Source organism: Zootoca vivipara, chromosome 3, assembly GCF_965207765.1.
Source record: "Zootoca vivipara chromosome 3, rZooViv2.hap1.1, whole genome shotgun sequence".
Taxonomy (NCBI): Eukaryota; Metazoa; Chordata; class Lepidosauria; order Squamata; family Lacertidae; genus Zootoca; species Zootoca vivipara.
In genome coordinates this window covers 57,520,661-57,542,963 of record NC_142586.1, presented here as the reverse complement: position 1 = coordinate 57,542,963, position 22,303 = coordinate 57,520,661, and the positions used below count along the sequence as shown (strand labels likewise).

General features: G+C 43.1%; 1 long non-coding RNA gene across 1 annotated transcript in view; it reads left to right on the top strand.

Moving 5' to 3' along the window:
- The first annotated feature begins 12,327 nt into the window (after positions 1-12,327).
- Positions 12,328-22,303, top strand: part of LOC148686263 (uncharacterized) — a 50,765-nt gene continuing 40,789 nt past the window's right edge. The window contains exon 1 of the long non-coding RNA XR_015948978.1: positions 12,328-12,575. This is a non-coding gene — a long non-coding RNA (uncharacterized LOC148686263). The remainder of the gene's footprint in view (positions 12,576-22,303) is intronic.

Sequence of the window (22,303 nt, the reverse complement as noted above, 5' to 3'; positions counted from 1 at the left end):
TAATAATAATAATAATAATAATAATAATAATAATAATAATAATAATCCATTTGGCTGGGCCACCCCAGCCACTCTAGGTGGCTTATAACACATATAAAAAATAATAAAATGTCAAACATTAAAAACTTCCCAATACAGGGCTGCCTTCTAAAGATGTCTTCTAAAAGTTATGTAGTTCTTTATCTCCTTGACATCTGATGGGAGGGCATTCCACAGGGTGGGCACCACTGCCGAGAAGGCCCTCGGCCTTGTTCCCTATAACTTCACTTTTCACAGTGAAGGAACTGCCAGAAGACCCTTAGAGGTGGACCTCAGTATCCCTGCCTCCATCGCTCTTATTGGGCCCTTCCCACAGGACAGTTTTATTAGATGGCCCTGTGTGAGAGAGAGGGGATAGTTCAGCTGGAGTACCAGTAGGAGCTAAGGTCTTCTGTCACTAGGATCCTTCCTGTTATTGGAACAAAATGGCTATTTACCTAGTAGAGAGCTTTGTATTAATGAGAGCTATCTATGAATAAGCACAGGTGGAAATGTTGTAGGAAGAAGGTTATCGCTATGGTAACTACGTAAAACTACTTGAAATGCCCATGCAGTATCTCATGCATGAAAGTGAGTTGTCTGGGGGCACAGCAAATGACATTTTAATAAGCACCAGTATAAGTGTCTCCACTGATTATAATACAGTTTTCGGATATGGCTTGTATTGCATTGCAATACAGGATGTACTAACAGATCAAACAGGATTTCCCCATTGTAACTTCTAGTTGGCCAGATTTGAAACTTCGAGATGAGCAACCTATTCCTACTTTTACGCTAATACTCTGCAGATATAGTGGACCATCAACTCATTATCTGTGACCCAGCTGTTTGTTTGTTTTTAAAACAAGAGGTACATTCCTTTTGTGGAAACCAATTGATATTTTTCCAAGTGACAATCATATAAATTTTAAAAGGCCCACAAACCTTGCAATAAAAGATTTAGATAGCCTAAGGTATTTTCTTTCTTATTTATGATATTTATTCCCCTCCCAAGTCAACTCATTTCAACTTTCACCAGACAACACCTCAAGAGTTGTCTGGTGAAATATCAACAGTTCATACTATTGCCAAGTTAGAGGTCTTATAGCATTTTCATTACAATCAAACAGTATATAAATGTTGTGAGATGACTGACTGACTGAATGAATGAATGAATGAATGAATGTTTTCTTGCAAACATGGAAGGCACGCAAAGAACATTTTGCGTCTGAGATATTATGATAGTTGTATTTTCAGAAGAGGGAGAAAACAACAATAAAATTATGTTTATTCTGTGCTCTAATATTCCGTATTCTGGTGATTGGCTATCTGAAGAAAGTGCTGTGTGGGCAAGATTGATGGCAGACAGATCAGTGGTGTACCTGTGCTTCCCTGTGATTTTCTTCTGATTCTCCTGCATCCTGTTGTTGTTGTTGTTTAGTCGTTTAGTCGTGTCCGACTCTTCGTGACCCCATGGACCATAGCACGCCAGGCACTCCTGTCTTGCACTGCCTCCCGCAGTTTGGTCAAACTCATGTTCGTAGCTTCGAGAACACTGTCCAACCATCTCGTCCTCTGTCGTCCCCTTCTCCTAGTGCCCTCCATCTTTCCCAACATCAAGGTCTTTTCCAAGGATTCTTCTCTTCTCATGAGGTGGCCAAAGTATTGGAGCCTCAGCTTCACGATCTGTCCTTCCAGTGAGCACTTAGGGCTGATTTCCTTCAGAATTGATAGGTTTGATCGTCTTGCAGTCCATGGGACTCTCAAGAGTCTCCTCCAGCACCATAATTCAAAAGCATCAATTCTTCGGCGATCAGCCTTCTTTCCTGCATCCTGTATACCTCTTCATTTCCCCAATTTTGCTCCCAGTGCGGAACCTGTCCAACTTTTGCTGACATCACTACCTTAGGTCTCACTTTCCTTGTTCAGCCTCCAGTCTATCCAAACTTGGAGTGGCTTTTGCACACTCAGACATACATTATTACACCCCTAGCTCCAGTCTGCCCACTTGCGGAAGCCCTGTGTTTATCTGATCTCATTCCAAAAATGCTGCACTGGGAGAAAGCAATCTTAGACCTTTTATTCTACTCAGATCTCACACTCTAAAGCCTTAAATTATATTCCTTGCCATTGTGGGGACCATCCCATTTCACAGAAGCAGCTTTCACCTTGCTTAACTCTGCCAGGAAAGGTAGCATTTTAAAATGACTCATTCTGACTAAAGACAAACAATAATTTTAAAGAAAGATGAAAGTAGTTTGAGTGAGACATCTCTCCCCCCTCACAAATTCATTCTGTCCCACAACCTGTTTGCCCGAAGTGAAACTGTGCACAGCAAATACTGAGTCTTTTTTTAACTTTTCAGTTTTTTGAAAAGCTATTGTCACTTACACATTTCAGGATTCAGAACCAGTCCACACGGACTCATTTCTGTGAAAGCGAAAGACATCCAATGGTGATAGAGAGACTTCAGTAAAAGAACATTGGCTTGAAAGGAAAAACAATGGAAAAGTGCATGGCCCAGAAATGCAAATTTTAAAACTATCGAAATTTGATGTATCCCATGGCATTTCACAAGGATTTGGCAAATGTGGAGAAAGCATTTAAAACATCAAATGTCTATTTATCTTTTGCTATTCTGCCTTCATCTGTTGTACATGAGAGCATTTCCACTCTCCATTTTTATACTGTGGGAGTGTCACACAGTACAAACACCAGTTCTGCAAAGGTTTGCAGAGGCTCTGTTGGGAAACATTTGGTAATTAAAATGGAAAGATATACAGCACCAAAGATGTGCACAGTATGAATACACAGCAGAAGCCTCCAATAGCAAAGCCATTTTTTTTCTGCTGGAACAATTATGCCACAATCAAAGCTTTGCTACAAATGAAACAGCAATTCCCTAATTGCAAATTTGAAACAATTAGTGACTTTCACTTTACTGCAGGAAAAATGGACTTTAGCATAAACGCTAAGGCAGGAAAACGGAGCAGCTCATTGAGAACGAAATAACATTGCCGAGTCTCACATAGCCATTTCACCCCACCCTAAGAAATGTGACTTGAGCCATTCAGATTAGAGAAGCTGGTTGAAAGCCAGGAATACAGCTTAGTTCTTATAGGTGAACAACTTCCATTGTTGTGTATTGGGGGGGGTGACTCTGGACTGTGTGCAGGGCTGTTTCTTCCTTAGCCAATAATGGGAACCTCACATGTACAGAGTGCTTGGGAAGACAGCCGCTCTGTCTATAAAACATAGTCCGTTCCTCCTTTTGGAACTCAACACGTTATGCTTGCCAAGCCAACTTTTCAGCAAAGGATGCCCAGGGTTTGACCTCAGTACTCTTTTCACACCTGCACATAAGCCGTCACCAACTAATGAAGCATTGCCGGCATCATCTCATCACACCTTGTCTTTCAAAACAGGTGCTACAGATATTTGTTCTCTTCAACAGACTATTCAAGTGCTATTGCCTGATAGGAGGGAAGTTTGCATGATCTCCCACCCCAGGTCATCCTTCTCATGTGAGTGAAACACCTTTATGCTGGAATTTGAGAGGGACCCCCCCCCAGTAAAGCAAAGGCCTCTGATTTCCCCAGAGGTGTAAAGATTCTACTCTTAGCAGGACATACCTGAACAAAATAAGGTCCTCAAGTCTTGCTCTTTCAGTATTGCAAGAAAATTATAAATGAATTCAAGTCCTAAGTGACAGGAACCCTCCAGACCAAAAGTCGGCTATTATGAAAAGTTCATTTCTCTTTCTCCTCAAGTATCCTGCAGCTCATCTCCTCTGTCTCCCCATCACTGGCAGGTAGGTAGCATCTCACCCATTTTCAAGACAATGTTGTTTTCCAGCCCTTCATATCACAGATATTTCCTAAGAGTTGTGTGGTCGGTGATAATAAAGGGTCAAACGGTTTCCTCTGGGTAGGCCAATCCTCTCAATATGCATAAAAGGTACTTTATGATGAGCATACTGTACAGTATTCCCATCAACTATGAGATCTAGCCATATTTTACTGCGCCTGTGCATCGTGGGTGGGAAACATTGCGTGTGAATAAATCTGGGATTTATTCAATGCATTTGCCTCCATCTGGAAACACTATTCCATTTGTATTATGTTCCAGCCAAAAGATGCCAGCTAGCTGATCGCCATCACTTACTCAAATGCATTCACACCTCTTCAGTTGTGAATCTTTGTTACCAGTCTGTGTTATTCTTGCAATTTTGCTTCTCTTCTTCTGAGAAACAAATGTTTCTTTAAACATTTTTGGCCACTTTGGAATAATTTATGAGTAGGTTTCCATCCCCCCCCAAAAAATCCCTGCATATTCTTATTTAAATAATAATTGGAGAATGCTTGCTATGTTGATGACACTGGAAAACCATTTTTAAAAAACAATACATTTTCAATCTGTGAGAGTACGCCTCTAATTTGGGGAAAACCCAAACTATCTCCCGCATGGATATTTACTGAAGTTCCAGTTACTGATGTGAAATTTTTGTGAAAATTCATTTATGAGTGTCACAATTCCCATAGATAAAGTCTCACCACTGGGTTTACAAACCCAGAACAAATTTATTACTCTTTCATCTCTCTCTTGCCCTCCTCATAGACTGTCCCCTTTCTGTCTTCACTGCCTCCCATTCCTCAGTCTGTAAGCCTTTTCTGGTGTGTATTTTTTTCTCTATCCATATTTGTTTCCACTCCTCTAGCAGTGCCATGGGACATTTATTTCTCGGGTGCTCTTTTGCCCCGCCTTTTATGCAGCACAAAGATATAGGTATAGAGATACTGACACCATACTTAAATCAAATTGTTCCTAAAATATTTTTGAATCTTTTTTCATTTGTTGTTCAGTTGACAAGTTCTCAGTCACTTTGGACACAATTTTGTGGGGAAATGGCATAGAAGTTAACACATGATGTAGAAGATGTCCAAAGGAGGCCATCAACCAAGATGATGAAAATCATGGAAACCAAGTCTCATATAAGGAATGGCTGAAAGAGCTAAGTATGTTTACCCTGGAGAAGAGAAGATTAAGGAGAGGCATGATAGCAGTCTTCAAATACCTGAAGGGCTTTAATGTAGATGATGGAATTGTCCTCTATTGTTCCAGAGGGCAGGGTTAGACCCAATGGGTGGCAATGGCAGGAAATTTTAGCTAAACATGAGAAACTTCCTAACAGTAGGGCCTTTTTGACAGTGGAGCAGAATGCATTGGAAAGTGGTAGGCTCTCCTCTCTTGGACGTGTTTCATCAAAGGGTAGAGACACGCATCTGTTAGGGATGCTCTAGCTTGAATCTTGCACTGTAGACCCAGTATTCAGCAAGGGCTTAGGTACATTCAAAGCACATACTTTCCCTCATAGAATTATGGGCACTGTAGTTCAGCCCCCACAGGGTTATGGTTCCCACCAACCCTTAACAAACAGGGGAAATGTGCTTCAAATGCCCTTTAAGGGTTCCGCATATACCCTCACAACTCCATAATTCTATAGAGGAACTGTCATCTGTTCTTCATCTGTTTGAGGGTTAAGCTCCAGCTCTGAAAACAGATGCTGAGGTTAAGCCCTGGAGAGCACAGTCATGAATTAAGCCTGGAGATATATCTGTCCCTCTCAGCACAAGTTGTTCAACAGAGTTAGATCACCCCCACAGCATCCCCCACCCTGCTACCTGTAGCCAAACTATAAATGGATTTGGTTTGATTTCCTAGCTCTCGTGTGCTCTCATGTGCTCTCATGACGATTAGCACCTAGATCAGTAACTATTATCCTACAATAACAATAAAATGCTGCCTTATAATGCCTTGCTTCCTATCTCCTCAGTTACAGCCACCTGTTTTTTTTGGGGGGGGTATACCCACCTGTGATTTGTTACCCACAATGAAAATCTTATTGGTGCTCAACTGTGCAACACAGACTGATGGTGTACTCACAGTAGTAAACAAATGCAGTTGAACTGTGGAAGGCTGAACTGAGAGAGAACTCATTTAACATCAGAATTGATAGCCTACGACCTGTATAAGGTAGGATCTAGTAATCTAACGCAACTGCTGTTAAATGAAGTTCCTTGTGTGAATGGATCTCAGAAACGAAAAGAAAAAGAGTTCAGGAGAGTGGAAGGGTGGGTGGGGGAGATTAATAAACTTTCTGAATAAATTTCTGCTCCTGCTTTTACATTTATCCCCGGCTGATCAGTCTAGATAGAGTAAAGAAATGTAATTAGCAGCCTAAGATAATAATGACCTTTCATTACCTTGCCTCTCTAAGCAAGGCCATAGAGGATGAATTCAGACATAATTAGAACAGCACAGCCCCCTGAGTTCCAGAGAAGCTTAATCTAGTCTTCTTCCCAGGACGCACTTGCTATTCTGCACTTCAACATAAAATCCACATTTGGTGCCCATATAAGAAGCCAAACTCATGCAATTGGTACAGTAGCTACAGATTGTGGGGGCGGCTCGATTTAAATCATTTATCCCAAGGGCATCATTTGAGCAGATGGTAAGAAATAGTATGGCAACCAGAATGGTGGCAACCTCCACCGTCAGAGCCAAATTGCTGGGGATGTCATGCAGGGAGAGCGTTGTTGCTCTCTGAATCTGCTTGTGGGCTTCCCATAGGAGACTGGCTGACTGGCTACTGTGAGAAGAGGATGCTGGACTACATGGGCCTTTGGACTGGACATGCAGGACTTTGCTTATGTTTGTAATTGATACAATGCAAACTAAAATAAAGGGGCTGATGGGATCAAAGGGTGCAAAAAGGATAGGCACACAGCAGCTGGACTCAGTGCTGGCTCCAGGTTTGGAGGAAACTTTAGGCAATATGGCCTCTGGGCCACTCCTCCTCCTTGCTGGTGTCACCTCTGCCCCTTTGTTTGTCCTCACCCTTTGCCCTTTATCCACACAGCCAGGAAAAGGCAAGTGGAGGTTGTTCCTCCTCCTTCTTGCTCCTCTCACTGTTGACTTGCTTAGAGGAGGTCAGGTGCACAGTGACAGCAATGAAGAGGAACTGCGAGGCTGAGGAGCACCAGCAGTTGACAGCAGGCCTCCTGCTGGGGTGAGAGCAAAGGAAGGTGTCAGAAATGCCAGCCTCTGTTGCCAGCCATGGCCAGACTTCCTTGCTCCTTGCAGACAGTCCCCTTGTAGCTTCTGGGAATCCAACAAGCTGCTTACAGCATGAAAGTCTCTTCTCCCGCGTATTGCATGATGCAGACCTGATGTCTACTAAAACTATGACAGTTGAAGAATTAGACGTCTTCAGAGGTGTGGAGAGCTAGGATCAATGGCAATCCTCACTGCTCCCTACATCATCTTGCCATGTTGTGCAAGGGCTTTGTCCTTTCCCCCATTCGTAAGTCAGGAACAAAGCTTTGCTGTAGCTCTTGCACAATATGGCAAGGTGATCTCTGACCCCACTTCACACGGCAGTCAAAGCAGCCCAATGGCACTTCCATTTGCTGCCCTCCTCCACTTTACAGATCACAAAGAAGCAAATGCTGGCAATCACAGTGAGGTGACTCTTGGCATTCATTGGCATCTTCCTGAGTTTGCAGGTGGAGAGCATGCACAAATATTATCTGAGATTGTTGCCCTTCCTGTATAAATGGCAACATGCAGCAAGTCTCAACATTTGCTGCAATTTACACATCTGCTCAATGTTCAGCGTAGACCCGTGGTTTCTCAATACACTGCACAATTTTAGATCAAGATGAAACTCTGGAGAGAAGCCCTAGATCCCCTCTAGGCAAAGTTCATGTTTCGGCATCACTGCAGAAACAAGAAAAACCAGGGTCCTGAGGCTGCTCCACAACAACCCAGATTTTGCACATGGCAGCCCTTTCCTCTGCTAACCCCTCCAGACACAAAGTGGCTTCCAAGCCTTACAACTCTGGAAATTCCCTCCTGTTACCCTTCTTCTTTGCTGAGAGTGCTGGAGGAGTTGTCATTTCAAAATGGCACCACGCCTCTGTTTACTTCTGCCTGCCAACTTGATATGTTAAGTGACGCTTTCCAGAAATTTGTCAACATTGAAAGGGATGGGTGTTAAGAAGACACACTTGCAAAATCACGGGAACAGCAGGGAACACAAGCAGGGAATGGCACAGTTTAATGGTTATGCTTCTAAGCTCTTTCATGCAAACACACACACACACACACACACACACACACACACACACACACACACTGCAATGAAGACCCAAAAAACCCAATATATGGGAATAGGGCTGATTTATAAGGCAATCACAAAAGGGGGTATGTGCAAGCATGGGGACTGGCTTGCTACCCCAGTGCTGACACACTGCCATCCAAGTACCTATCATAGCTATCCAGCCATAAAGGCCAGCTGTGGGCAATGAGTTTTCAGCCTCCATTGACTCTAGCTGCTGTTCAATAAAGTCTTCCCCATCCACAACCTCTTGAGCCGGCTGGCAAAAAAAGAGGATGGGGGTGGGGGTGAGCATGACTTCACCCTACAGGTGCCTTGAGGGGCTCACCAAATTTAGCCAGTGGAGGCTGGTCTACCAGGGTGAATGTCACCCCCTCCTGCCTACCTTTTTATATACAAGCAGTCCAGGTGATGGCACCACCCATCAACTTCCTCCTCGCTAGTGTCAGTATTGCTCTTATAGAACTTAGCAGGCAGGATTGGGATGAAACTTTTGTCTGTCATTGGCTCTGGTCTCCAGATGCACTTGCTGTCAGTCTCTCTGCCTTCTGGCCTGCAAGACCCAATGGGTACCAGGCACCACCGATGATGTCCTGTGCCAAGAAGCTCAGATGCTGTTGTAAAGATATTCTTACTGCTCCTCCATTGTAGAATTTCCAGGTGGGCAGAAGGAGAGAGTGAATGGGGGAGGCCTTGGTGGAGACTCATGGACATTCTCTGATGATCTGCTTAGATATGTACAGGTTGAGCAGGTATGAGGAAAGCACATGTGTCGGCAGTCCTACTGCAGTTCCTATGCAGCATCAGCGATCCTGGAAACCAAAACCAGCTTGCCAGCTAAACTGCATCTCTAAATTCTTCTGCTTTCCACTTCTTTGCATACATCACCATCAAAAATGGCTCCCATGCCTTTTTCTAACCTACCACATACTACAGAATGTGAAAAAACTGTGTTTCCCCACAATTTCTCAACTCTTTAATATTTAGGAGTCCTACCGATTGACCGTTCACAGTCATTACAATTTCCCCTTTTGTACTTGTTTTGTTTTTTTCTTTTGAAAATCGGGTTCCCCGCTTGCACACGTTGGAAGCACTTTCTGCTAAGCCACTACTGGATACAATTTCTATATTTATTATATTCAAAATAGGCCCAGCAGGATATAAATTGCTCCCCCTATACACATTGTAACAAAAACTTCCCTATAGTGTGCAAACTACAGTGGGAGGAAGGAGAGTTTATTTTCAGATATTTATATATAAATTATTACCCCCCTCTCTATATATATGTGCATTCGTATCCTACATTTCTTCCAAGGAGATCAAGTTGACTTAGTTTCTCCTCCTGCTGCCGATTTTATTCTCATAACAATCCTGTGAGGTGGGTTAGACTGAGAAATGGTGACCAAGATGTCTCCATGGCAGAAGCATTTCCGTACATGTGATGCTCTTTCCCCACCTCCACCCCCATGCAGTTCCAATTTCATGAATGGAAAAGAGCAGGGGCTAGCCCCGCCCCTCTGTGATGTAATCATCAAGGGCTTTATCACTCTCTACATTAGTGCTGAACTTCTCCAATGCAACACAAGAGTGTATAAAGTTGTCTTGTGCCAAGTCAGGCAGCGGCTTTCCAAGATTTCAGGCAGAAGTCATTCCCCAACTACCTGGAGATGTTGGGGATTGAACCATGGACCTTCTGAACACAAAATGAGTGCTCTGCCACTGAGCTACAGCCCTACCTCACTGAACTATGGTCTTCCTTGCTTGTGTCTGTCTCAGCTCCTCACATGATTTAGAACTCTGGAACATTAGGAGGAATATCTGAATAGGACAACTGTGTGATTTCACATGTATCTCTCGTTTGTTTTTTAGACAAAAATTTTGTGAAGCTTCTGTTGATGAAGTGATAAAACCAGGTTTGGTTGGGTTTCAGAAATGAAAAGGGGGGGATTGTGATATCAAAGCAAGAGGAAGCAGGGCAACACCCATGGTGAGAAGCATGAACAAGGGGCATGATCAATAGGATGTTAAATGAGGTATTAATTTTCTCAGGAACAGAGTGTGAAGCGAAAATTTATACTCCAGGCATGGGTCAATAGCAATTTGTCTAGTCAACTGTCAAAAGCAACAATTGCCTACAGAAGACCAAACAAGGAAGAGGAAGAGGACTGGGTTTTTCTTCATTTCCAAATAGTTCATGTCCTACATATAATTGACCTGTGTGTTCAGGCAAGCTGCCAAAAAAATTATTTGCGGACTTTGGTGGACTTATTTGCAAGGTCAACATTAGGACAGGTCATGCAACAAAGAACAAAGCTACACTTACCATTCACTAATTTCAATATGAAAATCACCTGAATCACTGTGCTGGCCTGGATATGCCCTATTTAATGTGATGTGTGGAATTTTCCTAACCTTTCTGGTGAGGCTTTCCCTCCAAGTCACTTCAGAATAGGTGCCTTCCAGTGGGGACATAGCTGGCCTGGCTGGCTAATAAAATGTGGTGGTAGTGTGTAGCAAAATATAAGGAAGACATAAAAAGTAGGAATACGTTTAGCAGGCTTTTGTTGAAGAGGGGGATTGTTGTGGCATGTAGAGCAGATATTCATAAAATAATAAGAAATGATACCACCACATCCATGAAGTATCACTAACGATATGTGGTATACAATTAATATGCTAATAGGAGCACTGAATCTGTTCGGGAAACAAGCAGAAATTCTTCTAGAGAGATACAGAACTATGTTAAGCTACAGGGGGGAAATAACTGCAAGAGGCAGATCAAAGCTTTGTCTGACTCAGAACACATTAGAGATCTCAAAAATAACTGAAGTTTTATGGGGGCAAGGGAGTAGTTTATTGTGCAGTTTGGTTATAAGCACATACCTGCATACTCAGAAATACGTCCCACCGGGTTCAAACAGATAAGCTACTAAGTGTGCATGATATTGCAGATTTGAGATAGGAGATATAAGATATGTGCACACCAAACCTTTAAAGCACATTTAAAGTGTAAACTGGGAACCGTAGTTTACCCATCACACACATACAGTTCCTAGAACTGTTAACCACAGTTCCCAGAATTCTTTGTGAAAGGGGAGAAAACGTGCTTTAAATGTGCTTTAAAGGTTTGGTGTACAAATGCATCACTGAGAGTGTTGACTGGGGCTGATTGGGAATGGTTGTCCAAAACATCTGGAGGGCACCAGGTGTGTGCAGGCTGCTATAATAGGCTTTATTCAAAAGGATGCCCCATGAATCACATTCTCCAAGTAGGGAAAATGTAACACACACACACCCAGAACAGAAGCATCTTATCTTGCACAATAAATATGCATTCGTGATTTTAAAATGGATTATCCAAAAAGGTGCTGTGTGAGGATACAGTCTGTTACTCAGTTGAAAAGGAACTTGGGGGCTTGTGAGAAATTAAGCCCAGCATAAACACATCAGACGCAATAAGCATGTCTCTCTGGTTCCTATCCCTGCCACCCCCCAAAAAAAACAAGCAAGCAAGAGCAAAACACCACCACTGTACCATCCTTTGAAAATTTAGATACGGTTTTGTTGTTGTTTCAAATTAATGTCGTCTATTGTGCATATAAGGAGCATTTGTGGCTGGCATCTTCTCGTCCCTCGCCTGTCTGTATTGAGACGGCTCTGTTGTAATGCGAGAGCTGCCAGTATCATTTTCCCCTGGGGGAAACAGATTGCCTTGTGCTCCTTCTGTGCCCTGAGCTTCCCCCCCCCATCCTTTGCACTTATTTCTGCTCCGCTGCCGCTTCCTGTGCATCTCTCCCCCCCCCCTCCACCCCGCTGCTGCTGTTGAACTGCATCTCCCTCTGGAACTTGCACAAACCATCTCTCTCCTCCCAAACAGCAGTGAATCACACCATCACCTGAAGAAGAGCAATCGCCTGCCTGCTGCCTTTGCTTAGGAGGCTTTCAGGAACGCGTAAAGCGAAGCCAGGTCCTATCCCCCTCCCCTGCATCTCATCCCCAGCTGATTGGCTAACTGTCTCTGGATTCTATAGCGGCTCCTTTGATGTGCATGTATATGGAACGTTCTTTTTAAGCACAACTGGGGGGGGGGGAGCCAGTCAGCAACAGCTGCTGCCGAGGCTGCAGTAGCCAGTGCAGCAAAATGAATGTGTGAGGGGATAAGTCGCCTGCGCCCAGCCTGTGCTTCTCCTGCCCTGCTCTGTCTTCATTCACCGGCTCCAGGAGGGACACTGAGCGAAACAGATGCGCTGCTAGCGAAAGGGAGTCCTGCCCGGGATCTATCGCTGTGTGTCCGCCTCCCTCGAGGAAAATGGTCAACAAAGACATGAATGGATTCCCAGTCAAGAAGTGTTCCGCTTTTCAGTTTTTTAAAAAGAGGGTAAGGATGCTCTCTGAGCACATGCTGTTTTAAAAAAATAAAAATTGATGTGATCATTTACTGTGATGCCAAGAGAGAGAGAGAGACGCGAGAGAATTAGGAGTGTGTTTGTTTGTGTGTGTTTAAGAGCGAACCTCCAGTACGGATGGCATGCAATACTATGGTCGTTTTTTAACAGTGGCGTAATTGTGCCAATTTCAAACAGAAAGTGCATTTTGGGCGATGGTTGTAGCATTACGTAAAAGCTGTTTGGTGAGGAATATGTTGATATTACTCACAGACCCCTGTCTAGCATCCAGAACAAGGCACTATAGTTCTGGAGGAAGATACCTAAAGAAAGAGGTGTGTGCATTAGCAGAGAAGGACCAGGTGGTGAGGTATAGTGAGAGAGACAGAGAGAGCCAAGGGGTTTTGATTCTTGTTTCAAAGGTTATTGGCCACAATAGCTAAAAGGAACTTCCATGTACAGCAGCAGTATATCTCTGAATACCAAATGCTGGGGACTAACAATAGGAGAGAACTGTTGTGCTCTTTCCAGGGGTATCTAGCTGTCCACTGATGGAAACAAAGCACTAGGCTAGATAAACCATTGAGCTAACCTAGATATTCTGATATTCTTAAATTGTCTAATTAACTGTTAACTCTCTTTGACAAATCTGTTTGTTTGTTTTTCTCCTCCCCCTCAATTTCCCATCTTGGGGTGGGGGTGGGGTGGAAATGTTCTGTGACCTACTTTAATTCCTCTTTCTGTAAAATGGGGGAGTATGCCCTGAAATGTAGAATTATAAAGGTGAGATCTGACAGGTGAAAATATAGGAAAGCATTATGGACATTAATACAATACAATAATATGTGGATATAACAATGAGAACGGAGTGCAAGTAGGATCCCAGTTCTCCAGTTCTCCCTCTCTCTTGTCCCCTTCACCTGCTGGTTCCAGCCCATTCATTCACACCTAGCAAAGTGCTGCATTCTATCACCTCCATTCATTGCTTTGTGCTAAGATGTTTGCAGGTTCAGCAAAACTATGGCACCGCCTATAATCTACCTGGTAACCCACAGCCAACCGAATAGCAATAAGAGCAGAGTCAGAAAAGAAGCATCAGGCAGACACTTGCTGTGTAAGACAATGACAGCATCCCTAGCTCCACTAAAATACTTGGGTTCTGCTTAGCCTGCTTGCTTGATTCAGTGTGTCCAAATAATTGCAATTAGTGTTTCATGAGATGAAAGGCTGCATATTGAAATGCTTGTGGAAATCTCTGTGTGTATACATGCAGTTATGTTCTCATATAGTTCCTTAGTAGTACATTAACTGCACCCACCATCATTCAGGGATCCGATATTCCACCGAATTTTGCTCATACAGCAGGAACATTTTCCCGTTATGGTGGGAACACAGGAATTCTGAACAAACAAGACAAAAGCAAGATGAAGGTGTATTTCAATCCAACACAGGTGGATAAGCTTCTACCTAGTTCCTTCTTGAAAGGATTTCTTTTGTTTTTCTGAATGATTGGGGCTGGGGATTCTCTTTAATGAGTCAGAGTAGTAAAACAAGGCAGACAGTTCCGTTCATTCATTCACCCATTCCCATTCACCTCCCGCCTGCCTTATATGGAGGAAGCTGTCACTTCATTTAGCCCACCAGTCAAACTCGGAGAACCTCTGCTCAGACACCCATGCCCAGCTCCTCTTCATTTCCATGGCATAAATTAGGACCTCTGAATGATAAGTCAAGAGCAACAGCCTCCATGCATCAGATGGAGACAGCTCCCCAACAAGGACGGAACATAACTCAGTGCATGCAGAAGGTCCCAGGTTCTGTTTCCAGCACATCCATGTAGGGCTGAAACAAATCCCTGCCTGGATCTCAGAGAGTCACTGCCAATGAGTTAGATGGACCAAAGGTCCGACTTAGAAGACAGCTTCCTATAAAGCTGGTATGACAGTGCTTGTCCTCACTGCGGCCATGAGCCCTGTTCAGGCGTTCATATTATGGCTTAACACACAAGGAGGGGAGAGCACCTATGAGCATGCCAGCTCTGCCCCACCTGCATTGCTCCCTGCACTTTCAAGGCTTGCTGTCTGCTTTGGGGATGCCTCCTGTAACCTGGGTTTTCCAAGGTTCTAAAATCCATAGTAGCCTCCTGCAGACTTGAATTTGTGGGGGATGGTGAGGATGGGGGTGCGTGGAGCTAGTGCACTTGCACATGAGCTCCTCACATGTTCATTTGTCATGAGCACATGACTAGGTCTGCAATCTGTCCCTAAGGATGCAACCTTAAATTCACTTACTTCTCAATTCATATACAGGATGGTGTTGTAAGTCCCATTGAGTTCAGTGGCATTTACTCCCAGGTACATAGCTGCCAAGTTATCCCTTTTTTTAAGGGAAATTCCCTTATACTGAATAGGCTTCCTCACGAGAAAAGGGAAAACTTGGCAGCTATGCCCAGGTAAAAGATGATAGAATTGAAGCCCTGGTTGAGAGTAAGTCCCACTGAAACTGGGCTTTACCTTTGAGTAACTGTGCATAGGATTGGGCTTCAGGATAGAGACTGCAGGCAGAAAACCTAATGCAAGTGGTTTATATTTTAAACAAATTGCTTTGAGACTCACTATCCTGAGTTCTTCCTGTGATCCAAAGCTACTGTGAACTATTTGCCACAGGATCCCTGATGTTTTAGACCTCGTGTGACTATTTCTAATCAATATCTGATCAATATGGAAAGGTTACTCAGCTCTTGTGTTTTCTTTGTACAACAGTACCTTGGTGTTACATTCAGTCAAAATTCATTGTGGAACTTTCTCCAAATAGAATTTAACCATCACCAAGGAATTCTTCTAGCTTTGGTCTCTGCCAAAAATCAGACAGGAAAATCACATTATGATTATTTGCCTGCTATGCTTTCCCTATTTATGTGGGTTCTACTTAAAAGTGTGTGTGAATTGGTAACCACAGGTAAGACTCACCAACAGACTCATGAAACCCAGAGCCCCTTTTGGATGTCCAGATTTCAAGGATCTGCTGAAAAAGACTTTACCCTACCCTTGATTATAGCATCTCAGGGGTTGGGGGGGTGATTTTCATTGGAAACATGGCAGTGAGCGAAAGGGCGAAGTCCCACAGCTCACCCACCAAAGTCTCAATACTGGTCAGGAGGATGTTGTGGCTATTTTCATTTTTAAAAAAGAAAAAAATGGGCATGTTTAGTTTGGCGCTTAGCCATTGGCATAATACATAAGTCAACATATTTGGGAGATATGGAAAGAAATTTTATCTTTAAAGTTGCTGGAGATTTGGGCATCATGCTGAATGAACTTGTATGAATTGAGCAGGTTGGGTGGCCCTCTGTCATGGATGCTTTAGCTGGGATTCCTGCATCTCATGGGGTTGGACTAGATGACCCTCTGGGTCCCTTCCAACTCTACAATTCTATGATTCCAGGCAACATGAGAACCTTTCTAAATTTTGTTGCCTTCTTCCTTGGTGATCTGCCCCACAACAATACTCTGTAGAAATGCTTGCGAATGAGCTTTATAACAAGTGCTTTTTTTCCTAAACAAAATGTTTAGGGGTACTCTCATTTCCCCTCATTTTCTCATGAGGCCAAACTTAGATTCACAAAATGTTTAGGGGTATGCGTACCCCCAGAAAAAAGCACTGGCTATAACTAAGAAAATGTTATTTTGATGAACTGGATCCTGAAACCATTAAAAAAAAGACCTTCGTTCTAATACTGCACATAAAAGACGCAGTAACCTGATATAAATGTTATGGCGATTGTATGAAACTTCACACTATTAAGGATTATATCCAATGCTAGCCCTACTCAGAATTAACCCATTGAAATCAATGGTCATGATTTAACACCATTAATCCCCAATGGGGCTGCTTAGAGTAGGACCTGGTTGGCTACAGTCTAATGTTTACTATCAATACTTTGCATTCATTTAAATCAGGGGTGTGGGATCTGTGGCTCTTCAGATGTTGGACTGCTTCTCCCCTGGTTCCTCACCATTGAACATGCTGGCTGAAGCTGACAGGAACTGGAACCTCACAACTCCCGGGGGAACACAGCCTGCCAATCCCTGACTGAAATCAAGCATTTAATTTTTCAGTCATAGAAGAAACGGACTAAGACAGCAAAAGTGTCTTCAGAAAGCAGACCAGAATTCTTCTTACTTAAGGAAACAAACGTGTGCTTGTTCTTGTCTTTTGAAACCGTATTCATAAGAGAACAAAAGCAATAACACACAATTCATAATTTATATGCGCCCTGAAGCAATAACCTGGGATGCATTCCATATCTTTCCAGCATTGAGGAGTTGCCCTCTCTTTCAAGTCTGTGTCTTAAAACATGGTGCAAACAGAGGAGTTACCTGTTACAGCATGCAAATGGCCCCCCTTCTGAAGGTCTGGACAATTATGCAATGCCAGGAAGTGGGTGTTTTAGACAAGCTATTTTTGTTTTAATTTTTATATAGTAAGGTAGGGATTTTCCTATAATTTCTTGCAGATATAATTTCTTAAGTTTTTGATCACACGTGTTTATAGCTTAGGCTGGCAGTGTGTGTATTCCTTCATTTCCTAGCTGTTTTCAGTAGATGAGAAAATAATTACTATTTGATACAGAGTGGCATCATTCTGGTGCATCAGTATCCTAATCTACAAAGACCGAGGAAATAGCATCTTAAACTGTGTGTTTCTCCTTGCTGAGGTATAATTTCCCCCTTGGTTGGCTTCATGCTGTCACACATGCTGTCACACGCTGTCTCTTGGCATTTCCGACATTTTGGGGTCATCAGAATAGAAATACTGTATTTGAGTTTGCTAGATGAAGGTCAGAGGCGCAATGATTCATGCTTAGAAACTTTTAAAGTGATAGTTATTAGAAACATTGTTCCCACTCAACGAGAAATCAGATGTCATCCCCATTTAAATCTACATGCCTTCTTTGACATCACTGCAGCAATTGTGCCTGGAAGGATAGCTTGATCTGACATTGCACGCCACCCCAACCACCAAGCAGGGTGAGATTTCAGGGATTCCAGGCACTTACCTAGAGATTGTAGAGACTGTGGTGTCTTTAAAATGTATGCTTTATTTACACATATATACCACCTGAGCCTATGATGGAGGGATTCATAGCATTAACACCCAAGAGAGTCTTGCTTCTCCCATAGCCCAGCCTTGGGTTTCAGCAGAAATCAGGCATGGTTCTGCCTCCCCAGCTGCCCAACTTGCAGCATGCCAACTTAATCTAACTCATACACACAACTCCCAACTCTGGCCTTTGTCTTTCTAATTACCAGTGAGCTGAGAAGGGGAGTGCCCGACTTCTTCTTCTTCTTCTTCTTCTTCTTCTTCTTCTTCTTCTTCTTCTTCTTCTTCTTCTTCTTCTTCGGCAATAACTCATAGCCAAGTAAGATTGCCTTCCATGAACACAGTCTTAACAGTGAGTCCGTAAGTGACTGTGGAGGCCAATTCTGGATCCACATGTCCTTCCACAGTGAGGATATAGGTTTCCAGGCCAGAGTTGATCATGATGAGGGTTTGCCAAGAGTGCTTTCCTCTTAGCACATGTCTCCCTTTCGTCCTGAATTCAAGAGTCTTCAAGTCCATGACACCTTCGGTAAAGGCTGTTCTGCAATTGGAGCGCTTGCAGACCAGTGTTTCCCAATTGTCTTATACAACATTTTTTAAAGATTTGCCTTGAGAGAGTCTTTAAACCTCTTTTGTTGATCACCAGCATTATGCTTTCCATTTTTAACATGACCACACACAGCCAATTCTTTTGTTACCTTAATGGCCCATACTTAGAGAAACTTGTCTGGCTATTTCAACAATTTGAATCTTTGCTTAGATTTTAGCACTTGCTGGATCCCAGAATTGGAAGGGGTTCAGGCATGCAGCCTACCCTAGGGGGGGACCCTCAGGACAAGGTTGTAAGTCCAGATACTGTTCCAAGGGCTGCCCTAATGACATCCATGCTTGCTCCACCCAGTAGAAGGTCAGGGCAGGGGAACAGGCAATGCACATTCCATTTTTCTTCATACAGTATTAGTATTATAATTTTTTAAAAAAACAAAACAGTACTTTGTAGACTGGACTGACAATTAAGGTTGCCATATTTATAAAGTTTTACCCAAAAGTTGTTGAGCTTTTAGGGCAAAATCCCCCCAAAATAAATGCAAGAATGGCACTGCTGATGTGGGCTGCCATGTGTCCGGATTTTCCCGGACATTTTTTTCTGATTTCTGCCTGGACACTGCTGCCGACAGCAGTATTCTGTATATGTCCAGGACAAGCCAGACTTATGGCAACCCTGCTGGCAATGTCCTAAGAAGATCTGATCTGATCAGTAAGCCATGGGGCAGGGAATGCTTTTTCTATGTCTCCTGGGATGTAGAGGTTACACTTCTTCCTATGCCTGCATATTTATATATGCCTAAATTGCTGCCAGATGGCTTTAATAAGAGCTGTTTCAAAGTACACCATTTTATTCTCCCCACTCTGTCTTTGATGCTCATTCCCCTTTTAAAAAAAAAAGTTTATTGCTCAGCTTCTTAAGAGAGATCATCTTCAGCTCTCATGAAATAACATGGTGTGACATCTGATCAAATGGGATGAAGGAAAGAGAGCAGGGAGAAAGAAACCTTTTTCGAGCACCAAAATGTCCATCTTACTAAGTACAGCGGCAGATAAAGCAGTAACCTCGGCTTTTCCCAATGTTATTAAGGGGAAATTGAGAAAGGCTAAAAAGATAAATAAATGATGAATGGGAACAAGAATGTAACACTCTCCAAAAGGCAGCAAGAGAATCCAAGGAACGACTCTTCTTTGTTTATTTATACTCGGGTGGATTTAGGGCTCATTAATCAAAAGCCTGAGAAAAAGATTAAAGTCTTGTCAACTGGCTTATCCTAGAAAAATGTTCAGTAATTAGCAACTTGGGCCAAGCTATGTAGACAAGTCAGCCCAAGACAAGATGGCGCCTGTCGCCTGCTCACTCCATGTTCAGAAGCTGACTGGACTGGCAACGGAATCAATGCTGGCAATAGGGCAGCTGCTTCCATCACACTGGAGAAAAACAGGATTTAGGAGGCACAGAGAGGCTATGTGGCACATACAGCTCTGTCTTCCAACAGAGGAGAATGGATAGTAAGCTCATGAAAAATGGCTGCCCCCCCCCATCTTTGAGAAGGGCTGTAGCTCCACAGAAGAGCATCTGTCTTGCATGTAGACGGCCCCAAATTCAATGCCTAGCATCTCTGGGAAGGGTTGGGTGGAGGGACCGTCCTGAAACTGTGGGGAGCTGCTGCCAGTCAGTGCAGACACTACTGAGCTAGGTGGAACAATGATTTGTCTCTGTTCCTATGTTCCTAATCGCTTACTGAGGCTGCCACCTCACTCACTCTGGCTAATGGTAGGGCTGGACTTGTAAGGACAAAAGAGACATTTCCTGCTTCCTGCTTTCATTCATTTCTCAAAACATGTAAAAAGTGATATTCTGTGTTTTGGCAAATGCACTCACTTCAGAAGCAAGAGTGATCAGTTTCTGAACTGAATATGTCCTGGGCTTCAAGCCTACTTGGGCCATGTACTCCTGTATATGTTCTTTGTCCTAATCCAACACAGGTAAGGTTCGTTGTGGTGAGGTGGTAGACTCTGCACGTGCTCAGAGGCACTTTCTTATTACAGTTGCATCATCATAAAATACAAATGCATTTACTAGCTGGATAACACCTAGCCTGGCAGGGGCCAGCCAGACTGGACTGCCGAGGGCTGAGAAGCAGGACATGCAGGTGATGGCCATTCTCTCTCATTGGCTCCAGCATCTGGAATTCAGAGGTCTACTGCTACATGGAGGATCTGTTTAGCTTTCCTGGCTACTCTTTGCTGATAGACACATCCATAATTGTCTAGCCCATAGTTGGCAAACTTCTGGCCCACTCGATGTTGTCGAGCGCCAGCTCCCATTAACCCTGGCCAGCATGGCCAATGGTCAGGGACAATGGGGAAGGGCAGAGGGCAGCAATATCTATCAGGGTACTGATTGGCACATTTTAGCTCTGATCTCCTGCACTGAAAACAATTCATGTAATTAGCATGCAAATGAGAGGGGGTAAAATGCTTTGCTTGCTCAAGGGGGGTAAGCTGCTGAGGAGGAGAGTGCATAATTATTTGCCTGTTTTCTAATTGCATATTAAGAGCCCTATAACAGTATTTAAGTCCCTTAAAAAGAAACATTTAGAGCTGACTGTACGTGGTTAAGTAGCATTTGTGGTATAATTCATGGGAAAGATGCTTTATGCTCTGCTTCTTGCAACATTACTTTTGCAGACTCAGGAATAGATCCAAGAAACCACTGCAAACTAGACTCTTTAGGATGATAATGGCTTTTCCCTCGGGAGGCGGAAGGGGAAATCTTGAAAATGCCAGCTAGATCTGGGACTGTTGCCTATTTTTTAAAACTGTCTAATGCTTTTTTTTAAAAAAAGGTGGAGGCATTCTCTCCCCCCGCCCCTTTCTTCAACTGTTAGTAAGTAGCATTTAAAACAGATTTCAACAAAATAAGACTCTGGTGGGCTGCAACCCAAATAAGAAGCAAATGTCTTTCCCATCATACTTTTCTTCCCCTGATACTGGGCAACTGAATCACTGAAGTTTAATTGTGTCTAGTAAAAGAAATACAGGTGCTCAGCTTCTCTTTGGAACAGACTTAGAATGTGTTTATCTCGTGCATTCAGCAGAGCAGACCCCCTCTGAGCATCCCATGTGCTAAGCAGATGGGGAGGAGGACAAGGTGAAATGAGAGAAATACTCCTGAGAAGCTGACAAAATTGGACGTTTTCATGAAAGCTTTTTTTTTTTAAAAGGCTGCTCCTAAGGCCATGAAATGGTTGGCTTGAGCAAAACATAATCAAAAGAAGGAAAGAGAATGTCCAGTGCTTTTCAGACTCTCAAGTGAAAGCTCAGTTTGGTAGGGGCTATGTAGGTAGGGTATATACAAGTTTATGAACTCTCATAATCCATGCGTAAATTTGAGAAGGATGAGCAAGCCCAACCAGCACCATTTTTAAAACTGCTATTCCAACAGCAATCCAAGAAAACATCCTTGATCACGAAGTACATCAATTATTTGTGGCCCCAAAGATATCTCTTGGTGCTCTCACAAACTAAAACCACAAGGGAGATGGTCTTGAAACATTTGTGAGGTGGCAATATAAGCATGAAAAGGACAAAGGCAATCAGGCAAAGGGAAAGCGAAAGGGGAAATTATGAGGATGAAGAAATCTCCATATCTCCTCCATATCACTTCTCTGACAAAACATCTGGATGATCTTTCTTTCTGACAGTAAGAGCTGATTGACAATGGAACAGACTCCCACGAGAGGTAGTGGGCTCTCCTTCCTTGGAGGTTTTTTGATGACCATCTGTCATGAATGCTTTAGTTAAGTTTCTTGCATTTCAGCGGGTTAGACTAGATGACCCTTGGTCCCTTCCAACTCTACAATTCTATGATTCTATTATTCATCCCTTTGCCTCTGCTGGATCTCTTCTACAGTGTGGTAACTCTGTATCCATATGTATCAGTGTGTAGTAGATGTGTGGTGTAGTACTGAGAGGAGAAAGGCAGAGAATAAAAGGCAGAGACACCTGAAGGCAGCCCTGTTTAGGGAAGCTTTTAATGTTTGATTGGTTACTGTATTTTAATATT